Below are 13553 nucleotides of genomic sequence, written 5' to 3'. Positions count from 1 at the left end.
CAGCTGGTTTAACTGGCATTTGTATATTCTTACTTCAATAGTTCAAAACACTTGTTTTGTTATGCTTTCACTTTGAAAGTTGTGATTCTGATGATGTATTAATAAACTAATAATAAATGATCATACTGCTAACTAAAACTTTACTTAAAACATTGATTTTATGCCTTAAGAATACAAAGAATTATAGTTGGTTTCTTGTAAATTCATCTTGGAGAATTCATGATCACTTCTAGTATATAATAAATTACAATGTATTGAAAAGTACATGGAAGAAGCTCAGTCTTAGTCATATAAAAGAACATCATGGAAGAAATTAAGAAAAAGAATGACTAATCCTCATTGATGAGGAACTTTAAACAAGGAGCATTACAGGCTTGAAAATGATAACTAGCATTAAGGGAAGAGAAGTTACATTTGATCCTGAGGCTTCTTTTAAATTCCTTATTTTTGCCAGCCAAATTACCAGATTTGAAATTTTTCTATATCTTATTTGACAAATAAAAACTATTATGACAATGAACAGTGTTGAGAAGACAAGCTTCCTATGGATACAAAAGCAAGCTAGAGATTTTATTTAGGAAAAACATAAGAGAGCATTATTAGAAGAAACAAGTAGATTTAAGTTTTCCATAATAATGGAAGAAAAGTAATTTTCTTTAAAAACAACTGGAAATTAAATAATTGCATTTAGGCTTGATATATGGACACAGAGTTAAAACCGCAAATTTGGGTACAGACTTTACCCTCTCTTCCCACACTGTTAGCAATCCAGCTACCACTGGACCTCAGGATTACATTGAACCAGAACAAAAATCCTAGTTGGAGATCCTCAGATCCAGTCCTCTTCTTTCCCTGCTCCCTTATCAAGCACCAGCCTATCGAGCTGATGGAAGACTGCTTAAAGTCTGAACTCAGAATTCAAACTGAACTTCAGATAAGTGATAAACTTGAACCTCATCACAGAAGCTTCTTTTTGTAGTATATATTAGCAAAGAAACCCAAAACTGGTCAACATGCAGAGAATAAGGGACTTTGGAATGCTCAGCACTATATGGGTAATCTATAATACACCCTGCTTCTCGAGGCTCTGGGATTTGTTTGGAAGAGGAGGTGGAAAGATTGTAAGATCCAAAGTGGGTGGATAATTTCAAAGAAACAGCATATTCCAGAGGCAAAGAACAGATGTTTATATGAACCCACAGAGACTGTAACAGAATAGACAAACCTTGTATAAGCTCTAGCTAACAAAATATTAGTATGAATCAGGAGAGGTGAGTATGATGTATGCCTCCTAGTCAATTAGATTTTGACATTTGATTGCTCCTGGGCAAGAAAATTTAGTTTTCCTCAGTGGGGTGACAATGGGTATACCAAACATTACAGACCAAGCTCCTTGTCAAAGAATAGTCAACCATTGTAAACAGGATTATATGGTTATTTTTTGTTGTTTGTTTGATTTTAATAGCAAGAGACTGAGACAGAAACAGAAACAGAAAGATAATGAATTTGTTAGGGTAGGGAGGTGGGGGAAGATTTAGGGGAATTTGAGGGAGAAAAAATAAACATGGTCAAAATATATTGAATGAAATTCTCAAGGAATAAATACAATTACTGAAATTAATTGCATTTAATTGGCTGGCAAGTCAAAAGAAAAAAGAGCAATAAATGTCAGTAATTTTATTAGAGTTGATGATTAAGAATATATTACAGACTAGTAGACATTTTAGGGACCAATTTTTCATGATGCCATTGAATCTGGGATATTGACATTGCCATTCTAAGTTTTAAAACTAAGGAACTGAAGTGAACTAAGTAAAACTGTGATTAATTAGCCAAGTGGTGGTGGTGCATGCACTGGGGAGGCAGAGGCAGGCAGATCTTTGTGAGTTCGAGGCCAGCCTGGCCTACAAGAGCTAATTCCAGGACAGGCTCCAAAGCTACAGAGAAACCCTTTCTCAAAAAAACCAAACAAACAGAAAAACCAAAAAACCTGTGATTTCTTACCACTGTTTTATTATTTTGTAATAAAATAGCACAGGTTTTGATTAATCTGGGATTATAATACAGATTCCTAAACATTGAGAGACATATATTGTTTTCAAGCATATTTTATTAATGTATATGGTAGCTTTTCTTGTAGTATTTTGAATAGCCTTACCAATTCATTGTCACTTTCATTTTAGTCTCTACACATACCTTTGACTATATATTTTAATAATTCATGTCTACTCATGAAAAGAAATAGACATTGTGTATGTTCGTGTACAAGTAGTTACTCACATGCTTTTCAATATATAATAGATCTAATTTTTATATTTGACTTACATACAATCTTCAAAATTTTATTTTATTATTTAATTTTAATATATTTTAAATAAAAATGTAAATATAAAGTCTATAACTACAATACCAACCTGCCAATTGAGACATGCTTCATTATTCAACATTGGCAAAAACTGTTATGGATGTAACAAATCACTCTTTGCTAGAACCTGAATTTGTTGCACTAGATAAAATCCATTTTTGTTACTGCAAATTTCTACCAAAATCCATGCCTGGGGAAAAGGACCAGAGAAAAGAACAAATTATTGTTATTAAGGTAATAGAAATCAAAATTACTTTCTACTTATGTAAATTCATAGCCAAATGCTACTCTCAGCATTAGACAGAGAATCCTCACTTTATAGTGAAAAATGACAAATGAAGGCTGGGCAGAGGTGGTGCGCACCTTTACTTTCAGCACACCGAAGCACTCAGGGCACATAGTCAGATAGATCTTTGCACATTAGAGGACATCCTGGCCTACAGAACGAATTCCAAGATAGACAAAGCTATTCAGAAAAAAAAAAACCCTGTCTTGAAAAACAGAACAAAACAAAAAGATAAAGATAAAGAGAAATACAGGGACATAACTGGCTAAAGTGCTTGGAACAGGTGAAAGTTGAATCCTCAGCCATTAACAAGACATTTATACCATCCCCCTCTGAGACTCAAGGAACAATCCAGAATAAGGGTCAGAAAAAATTATAAGATTTGGAAAACAGGAAGAAGAGATATGTAATACCACAATCCGAAAATGATACAGTCATTCTATTCATGAACTCTATCCAACAGCACATGCCTAAGATAAGCCTGTGCAAGAATAGGCCTGAGAACAACCAACCATGATTGAGGGACAGGTTCAAGATGTTCTGTCCTGCTCCTACTAAGCTAGTCATCAATAATATATTCTGAGAATTGGGATGCCATTGTTTTTAGTTGATTAAACACTTGTGAGCTTGCCAAGCTCCAAAGAAGAGCTCCAAACACATATTGAATGAGATTGTACTCTTTAAATGCATAGTTAAAACAAAAAAAAAATACATAAGTATTAAAAAGGGACAACTCATGGAGCAAAGAGGAGGGTTGATAGGGACGGAAGCGAAACAATGAAAGATAAAATGAGAATAACAGAAATTCATTCTATACAAGATGAAATGGAAAAACATTAAAGTATAAGTTTAATGTTTAAAAAGGCAAAATGAGCCGGGCGGTGGTGGCGCACGCCTTTAATCCCAGCACTCGGGAGGCAGAGGCAGGCGGATCTCTGTGAGTTCGAGACCAGCCTGGTCTACAAGAGCTAGTTCCAGGATAGGCTCCAAAGCCACAGAGAAACCCTGTCTCGAAAAAAAAAAAAAAAAAGGAAAATGACATGATTTAAATGCTTCATAGACCTGTTACAAAATAGCTTAAGTTGTTCAACCCTTCTTAATACTACATTCATTCATGATATACCTTTAAGTTAATGTTTTCATAGTTGTTTTTATCTCCCACTCTTTAAATCTAACATGGGAGAAGCAGACAAAGAAAGAGAGATAAAATCAAAAGACATTCATTTTTCTCATTAAAATCTTATTTAATAGGCTAAAAATATAGATGGGTGGTACAACATATATTTATAATATGCAGGACCATAGGTTTGATCCCTAGTAACACACACACACACACACACACACACACGCACACGCACACACACACACACAAAAAACCGCAGAAAGCACAAAGGTATTATTTATTTATTTATTTATTGAATCTTAGAATCTTATCCTCAAAAATGTTTTGATCTGCTTCAGAAGAGGTATAGAACGATCTTCCACCAGAATATAGTAACATTTCATCAAATTAAAAATAATCTAGCTATATTGGGAAACTTTTCCTATTCAGCACTTTGAGGAATGTCATACTTGTTTTGTCATTACCAAGCCAGGTACATTTCAAACAGCATCTTTAATAAACCCAAATTTAGGGTTAATGGTCAGAAAAACCAGCTTTTATAAAGAATAAGCAGATAAAATACTAAAGTAAAATTTATGACATCTTATCAAATATAAAATATAATATTTCTAAAACTTTACTATAAAATAACTACTCATTTTTCTTCTATATTTTTAGTTAGACTTTTTAATGTTGACACCAAATATGTCATTGCCACTGCCCTATTTTTCCATTTATTCTTCCAAATGTTGTCCAATTGTACTTGAATTTCTCATTTTACTTATTATAAATATGTACTGTTTATTTTCTAAATGTGTTTCTTCCTTTTTATCATTAATCCTGGAAGCATTATGATAATTTGAAATTATATGCTATATACATAAAGTAGAATAAGTTTAGGTGGTGTTGATTAATGATGTATAAGTGCAAAGATGTCAGAAGTCATTTTGAATTGATGCAAGGAAAGAATAAGTTAAGAGTTTAGGTCACAAAATATAAGTGATCTGACAAAGATTTGATGAGAATAAAATATGGAAATACTTTGGATACAAAATGCAAAGCCAATTTTGGAAACAACATGTGTGGGGCCTAATGAGTGCAAACTTAAGAATTATTTTGATTCTTTGAACAAGCGTCAAAAGACAACTTTAATTCTCCCATTTTTCCCAAGGTTACTCTACTCTTTACCAATGTGTTATAATAGTCCTTCTGTTATTCCTCTTTGAAATCATACAGAGCACGTGGTTGTCTGTTCATTTTCATGTCATAAAGAACACAGTGTTGAATTCACGTTCAAATATAATCTCCTTGGATACTATTGTCTGGCTGATTGGCCTGTAGGTGGTACTTTGTGACAGGGTACATGCCTAGATAGAGTGCCACATATTTCCAACACTTAAATAATATCTGACTTATAATGTGAAACTATAGCATAAACACAAATCAGATGACTATCCAAAGAATATCAGAATTGTAAATGTTACCATATAGGTGCACTAAAGTTGTCAAATACGAGGGATATAAACAGATTTAAATAGTACTTCACTATACATCATTTTATTATCAACATCTTCAGTATCATTATTATTATTAATTTTGTTTTTATTTATTCTTTTCTCACATAATACATCTCGGCTGTAACTTCCCTCCATCTACCCCTCTCATTCCTCCCTTTTCTTCCCCAAATCCCATCCCCAACCTCATCCCCCCTCCCCACCAGAAATAGCTGGCATCCCAGAGACATCAATCAATCACAGCATAAAAAGATACAATAAGACCAGGCACAAATCCTCATATCAAGGTGAGGTAACCTAGTAGGAGAAAAGGGGTCCCAAAAGGAGACAGAAGAATCAAACATACCCACCCACTCACACTATGAAGATTCCCCCCAAAACACCAAGCAAACAACCATAACATATATACGGAAGAACTAACTCAGATCCATGAAGGCTCTTGAGTTGCTGCTTCAGGCTCTATGAGCCTCCAAAGAGCCCTGATTAGTTAATTCTAGGTCCTGGCTCTTCCAATATTCTTGAATCCTTTGGCTTCCACAATTTCTTCTCTTCCCTCCCCCTCTTATGATTGGTTACCTGAGCTCAGAGGTGAGGGACCCAATGGAGACCTCTAACTAGGGCTCCCTCTCCACCTAATTTTAGGCTGTGTGTCTCTGTATCTGTTCCCATTAGCTGCTTGAAGAAGACTCTCTGATGATAACTGGATTGGCACCAATCTTTAAATATAGCAGAACATCATAGGAAATCATTTCATAACTATTTTTTATATTTTGCCAACCCTGTTTGGTTTTAGCCTAGGTCTCTAGGCTATCCAACCACCTATTCCTGGTCATCCAAGCAGTGTTGGCATGGGTTTCCACTCATAGAATGGGCCTCATACTATAGCATTCATTGGTTGGTTATTCTCACACGTTCTGTGTCCCCATTGCCCCAGCACATCTTTCAGGCAGTATGATTATAAGCCAAAGTTCTTTTGTCTGGGTTGGTGAACTGCCGTGCCACTGGGACTAATCACTGCCTAACAAGCCTTGCCTGGTTAGACAATATAGATAGTTCAGGCTCTACAACTTCTATTAGTATGAATCCTTACTAGGGACACCCTCATAGAATCAAGGGTATTGCATTTACACTATGTATCCACATCACCCACTAAATGCCTTCTAATTCCCAGCATCTCTCCTTCTTTCCTGTCCTTCCATGCTCCACCCTCTAACTGATATTCCTGTTACCATCCATACCCAACCCTAGCCCACCACCAAAATCTATTTCCCCATCCCCCTAGATCCCTCTCAGTTACGTAGCCTCTCTGGGTTTGTAGATTAATTTTACCATGATTTTCCTTTACTTTACAGTTAATATCCACTTATAAGAGAGTAGATGTTGTGTTTTTTGAGTATGGGGTACCTCACTCAGTATGTTTTTTTTTCTAGTTCCATACATTTGCCGGAAAATTTTACAATTTCATTTTTTTTAAATATGCTGAATAATACTTCATTGAGTAAAATACCATATTTTATTTGTCTATTATTTGGTTGAAGAACTTTTGGTTTGTTACCAGTTAGGGGCTATTATGAATAAGGTCTCTTTGAATATAGTTGAACAAGTGTCTTTGTTATAAAATGGAGTGTCTTTGAATACATGCCAAAGAATAGACTAGCTGTGACTTGAGGTAGATTTATTTCCAATTTTATAAGGAACTTACATATTGATTTAAAATAGTGTCTATACAAGTGTGTACTCCTACCAGCATGCCCTCATGGGCAAGAGCTGATAATTGGTTTTTTTTGATATTAGATATTCTGATAGGTGTAAGATTAAATCTCAAAGCCATTTTGATTTGAATTACCCTGATGCCCAAGGATGTACACCATTTCTTTTAGTGTTTCTTAGTCATTTGTAATTCCTCTGTTGATAATTCTTTGTATAGATCTGCACCCCATTTTTCATTGGATTATTTGGTTTATTAATGTCTAGTTTCTTAAATTCTTTATATATTTTGTAATTTAATCTTCTATTGCATATGAATATGGTGAAAATATGCTTCGATTCTATAGGCTGTTGATCTTTCCTTTACATTACAGAATCTTTTCAGTTTCATTAGGTCTCATTTATTAGTTCTTGATCACTATGAGTGAATGTCCTATTAGGGTCCTGTTTAGAAATTTTTTTTCCTGTACTAATGCATTCAAATCTATTTCCTACTTTTTTTTTCTCTTAGGTTCAGTTCATCTAGTTTTTTTGTTGATGTCTTTGATCCACATTGCAAGGTGATAAATATGGATCTATTTGCACTTATATACATGCAGACATTTGGCTATATCAGCACCATTTGTTGAAGATGCTTTCTTTCTTATTTTGTGTATTTTTGGCTTCTTTATCAAAATTAAGGTGTTCCTATGTGTGTGTATATATTCCGAGGTTTTTCATTCAATTCCATTGATCAGTAAATCTGTTTGTAAACCAATACCATGTGTATTTTATTACAGTAGCTCTACACTGCAGCTTGAAATGAGGGATGATCATACTTATGAAAGTTTTATTACTGCTCATAATTGGTTTAGCTCTCCTTGGTCTTTTGTTTTTTCATATGAAGTTGAGTATTGTCCTTTCAAAATCAGTAAAGAATAGTGTTGAAATTTTGATGGAGATTGAGTTGGATCTGTAAATTACTTTTGGTGGGGTGGTCATTTTTACAGTGTTAATCTTACTGACCCATGAGCATGTGAGATCTTTCTATCTTCTGATATCTCCTTCAATCTTTTTCTTCAAATACTTTAGTTTTTTGTCATATAAGTCTTTTATCGCTTGGTTAGAGTTACCTCCAAGATCTTTTACATTATCAGTGGCTATCCTGAAAGGTTTTATTTCTTTGATTTCTTCCTCAGTCTATTTGTCATTTCCATATAGGATGTGTACTAATTATTCTGTATTAATATTGTATCTAGCCAGTTCACTGAAGGTCCAGCTTTAGGAGTTCCCTGATATATTTTTTGTGTTTGCTTATGTATACTATCACATCATCTGTATGTAATGATAATATATATGTAATTTCTTCCTTTTACATTTGTATCCCCTTGATGTCCTTTGGTTCTCTTATTGCTCTAGCTAGAACTTTAAGTACTATATTGAGCAGATAAGGAGTGAATAGACAGCTTTGTCTTGTCTCTGATTCTGGTGGAATTGCTTTGTCCCTCACTACAATTAGTGCGATGTTGGCTACAGGCCTGCTGTAAATTGCCTGCACTATATTTAGGTATATTCTTCGTATACCTATTCTTTCCAAATCCTTTATCATGACATGGTGCTGCATTTTGTTAAAGTCTTTCTCAGCATCTAATGAGATGACCATGTTTTATTTTCTTTCATTTTGTTTATGTGATGGATTACAGTGACTGATTTTTTATATATTGAACCATTCCTGCATCCCTACAACGAAGCCTACTTAGTTATAATAGAGATCTGTTCTATGTCTTCTTGAATTCTGTTCAAAAGTATTTTCTCATATATATTCATAAAGGAATTTCTAATCCTGCTTCTGCGTTGAATTATTATGTGGTTTGATATGAGGGTAACCGAAGCCTCAGAAAATGAACTAAGCAATACTCCTTCTATTTCAATTTTGTGGAATAATTTGAAGAATATTGACCTCAGCTCTATTTTGAAAGTCTGGTAGAATTCTATGTCAATCTGTTTGGCCATGAGTTTTGTTTTTGTTTTTGATTTAAAATCTTTCCATAAACTGCTTCTATTCAACTGAGGGTTATAGGTTATAGGTCTATTTAAATTGGTTATCTGTTATCTCATTTTCTTAACTTTGATAAGTTGTATCTATTTAGAAAATTATTGATTTGTAATAGATTTTCCAATTTGTGGAGTACACAGTTATATATATATATATATATATATATATATATATATATATATATATATCTTAAGTATATCTTAAATGATTATTTGGATTTCTTGTGTCTGTTGGACACCCTTTTCTTTTCTGCTCTTGTTAATTTGGATATTTTCTCTCAGTCTTGAAGTTAGTTTGGATAATGGTTTACCTTATTTATATTCTTCAAAGAACCACATCCTAGTTTCAATAGTTCTTTGTATTATTATCATTGTTTCTATTTCATTTATTTCAACTTCAGTTTGATTTCTTTCCACCATCTACTTTTGAGTATGCTTACTTCTTTTTGTTCTAGATATTTCAGATGTGCTGGTAGGTTGCTAGAATGAGAGCTCTCCATTTTTTTTAAATGTAGGCATGACATACTTTCCTCTTAACACCATTTCCATTGTGTCTCATAAGTTTGCATGTGTTCTGTACTCATTTTCACAGGGTTTTCAAGACTCTTTAAGTTCTTCCTATATTTCTGTCTGGACCCTGTTTTCACTCACTAGAGAGTTGTTCAGTTTCCATGAAATTGTAGGTTTTCTGTGGTATCTATTTGGTTTAAATTCACTTTAATCTGCAGTGGTCTGATAGGATAAATGCAAAGGGTTATTCCAATTGTCTTGTCTGTTTCAAATTACTTTGTGTGTGAATATGTGGTAAATTTTGGAGAAATCAATGAGGTGCTGAGAAGAATTTATATTCTTTTGTGTTTGGGCAAAATACTCTGTAGATATCTGTCAGGTCATTTTGTTTTTTTAATATCTGTTTGCTCCAGTATTTCTGTTTAGTTTTTGTCTGGATGACCTGCCCTTCATGATAATGGGGTATTGAGTGACATTCCACTATCAGTGTGTGAAGGTCAATTTGTGACTTAGTCTTTAGTAATGTTTCTTTTACAGACGTGGGTGTCCTTGGTTTTGGGTTCTAGTTGTTAAGAACTTAAATATCATTTTAGTGGCTTTTTCCTTTGATCAGTACAAAATGTCCTTTTCTGTCTCTTTTGATTAATTTTGAATAGAAGTCTTTTTAGTTAGATATTAGAATAGCAACGCCAGCTTGCTTCTTGCGTACATTTGCTTGAGAAATCTTTTTCCAAACCTTTACTGTGAGGTAATGTTTATCTTTGTTTTTAAGGTATTTTTTTCTGTGTGTGTAGCAGAAGAATGGATCCTGATCCCTTCTCTTTGTCTATGTCTTTTCATTGTGGAGTTGATAACATTTAAATTGGTAGAAATCAATAACTAATGATTTTTCTTCTTTTAATTTTGTTTTTGCTGTTGTCGTGGGTGGTGGTGGTGGAGTGCCTGCATGTCTGTGTATGTGTGTGCATGTGTCTGTAGTTTGTGTGTGATTCCTTCCTTTTGGTTTTGCTGGTATGAGATTATTCATTTCCTGTGTTTCATGAGTAGAGTTAACTTCCATGGGTTGGAGATTTCCTTCTATTGACTTCTATCAGGCTGGATTTGTAGACAGATATTGTTTAAATTTGACTTTAAATGGAATATATTTTTTCTATGTAGGATGCATGAAAGTTTTACTGAACTAAACGATCTATACTGACCACTGTTTGTCTCTTTGTGCATAACAAGACATCTGTCCAGGCCCTTGTGGAATTTAGAGTCTCCATTGTGAAGTCGGGTATAATTTTCATAGGTCTGCCTATATATGTTACTTTCTCTTTTTATGCTTACAATTGTAATATGCTTTCTTTGTTCTGTTTGTCTAGTGTTTTAATTATTATGTGTCTTAGGGACTTTCTTTTCTGGTCTAATCTATTTGGTTTTCTGTATGCATCTTATACTTTTATAATTATCTCCTTCTTTAAGGAAAATTTCTTCTATGATTTTGTTGAAAATATTTTCTGTGTGCCTTTGAGCTGGAATACTTCTTCTATTCCTATTATTCCCAAATTTGTTCTTTTAATAGTGTCCCAGATTTTCTGGATATTTTGTGTCAGAATTTCTTTTAGATTTAACATTTTGTATGACTAGTGTATCTTTTTCTTCCATTGTATCTTCAATGACTGGGATTTACTTTTCCATATCTTGTATTCTGTTGAGGATGTTTATGTCTGCAGTTCTTATTGACTTACCTAGATTTTCCATTTCCACATTTGCCTCAGTTTGTGTTTTCATTATTACTTCCATTTTTATTTTCAAGTCTTGAACATGTTATTCATCTCCTCAACTGATTTTTGGTATTCTTAGCTTGCTTTCTATAATGTATTTATTAATTTCCTTAATTTTTTGTCTATTTCTCAGTATTTCAAAGGGGTTTGTTCATTTCTTTTTAATGAACTCCTTTATCTTCAAAAAGTTGGTTTTATCATCTTCTTCTTGTACTTTATCTATGTTGGAATGTTTAGGAATTGCTGTGGAAGGATAGCTGGGCTCTGGTGGAGACATATTTCTATTGCTGTTATTAATTGTGCTATTATGCTGAAGTGTAGGCTTCTAAGTTTGGGGTGATTATAGGTCTAGGTACTGATTTATTTCTGGGTTTGTCTGTGATGGATGGATATTTTGTTCCTTGGTTTCAATTTCACCTTGGGTCTTCTGGCCACTGGTAGGTGTGGTCTTAGTTTAGCAGGTAATCTCTGCCAGGGATGGAGCCTGGGTCACTCACAGTGATGAGCAGGAGTGGAGAGATTGGGAATATTGTCACATGTGGAACCAAAAGTGTTGGGGCATATTGGAGAAGTGGCCTATTTTGGCTTCTGGTGACCTATCTAGCATTTGGTCAATCAGGGAGTCTCTTGTGAATTAGGAGCAAGGACATAGCAATTATGAGGGATGTAGGTATTTGGGATTGGAGTGGGCACCAAGAACATGGGTGGAGTCAACAGACCAACAGCCTACCTGGAGTTCTGACTGTTGGCATGACCTCTTGTTGAAAAGCATGTTCTACTAATAACTATTATTAGTGTGGGTATTGGAGTATCTGCCATTTGATATTAATTTTGTGAAAGTTGTATGCATGATATTCATTAAGTGAATGTGTTCTAAGTAAAGTTCAACTTAATTGAGACATATGAATAAATAGTAAAGATGACATTTCAATCCTATGTCACAATGAAGACTGCTTTATTACTCTCATTAATTATCTTGATTTAATTTAATTTGTTTTTTGACAAGGAGAGATTGAAGTATGTAACTTTTATTTTACTCCTGCTAGTGTACTTCAGCTCAAGACTGATCCATATTTACCCCATTTCTTCTCCTGGCATTCTCCCTACTTTGAGACATATTATTTAAGCAGAATTTTTTTTTTTTTGGTTTTTCGAGACAGGGTTTCCCTGTAGTTTCTAGAGCCTGTGCTGGAACTAGCTCTTGTAGACCAGGCTGGCCTCGAACTCAGAGATCCGCCTGCCTCTGCCTCCTGAGTGCTGGGATTAAAGGCGTGCGCCACCACCGCCCGGCTTAAGCAGAATTTTTAAAAACTTAAAAAAACCTCCACACCTAAAGTTAACATCTTATAAACAGTGATTTGAAAACAAATTCAAACATAATATTTCTAAGGGAAACTAACAAGGCATGACTAAATGTATCTTAAGTGGGTGATGATAAATGTCAGAAAAGCCATGCCTCCCAGTTAGGATTTCTTGTGGATTATAATAATTTACAAGTATTATATTTATATGTCATGTGACTATGTCACTATCTCATGTAAGAAACCTATTGTAATTCAGTTAACTCATCAAACTGATCAACATTCCACACTGCCTCTGTCAAAAACTCAATCCAATATGCACCCAAGAGTACTGTTGGCCTATTGTAGATATTGTTTATCAGAAATAATTCATGTTTGTCATAATGTGTACATTTTAATACTGTCAAATTAGAGAAAAGGAATTACACAGTTCAAAAGAGTTGGGTGGAAGGGGCAGAGAAACCGGTGAATGAAGTCCTGGCTAAAAGTACATTGCTGACGTAGTCAACCATTTATTCAGAACCCAAGGCCTCAGACCCAGAAGAAAGTAGAAAGTTGGTAAAACTGCACTCACCCCCACCACACACACACTGACATGGACCAGGCTCAATAGTGATAACAAATTCGTCTTGGGCATCTAAGTATGAATGAGTCATCAGTGTGTATAAGACTAGTAACTATAGCTTCCTACTTGGTATGTTTACACCTGTGACTGCTGGCCTCCCCCTGTCCTGAACCTAACAAACATGCTGAGATCCCATGTTCTGGCAGTAGCAGTAGCATAGCCCTCATAATCCCAGTTTCAATATACTTGTGTGTGTGTGTGTGTGTGTGTGTGTGTGTGTGTGTGTGTGTCCTTTCCTCATTCCTTTTCAGACCTTTGTTTTGGGTTCATGATCCTAGCCACCTGAATCAAAGTAATTGGTCCAAGGTCAAGGTGTAATTCAAATGCAAAATGATCACTAATG

The sequence above is a fragment of the Arvicola amphibius genome, chromosome X, assembly GCF_903992535.2.
Source record: "Arvicola amphibius chromosome X, mArvAmp1.2, whole genome shotgun sequence".
Lineage (NCBI taxonomy): Eukaryota > Metazoa > Chordata > Mammalia > Rodentia > Cricetidae > Arvicola > Arvicola amphibius.
This window is presented reverse-complemented; position numbering follows the sequence as displayed.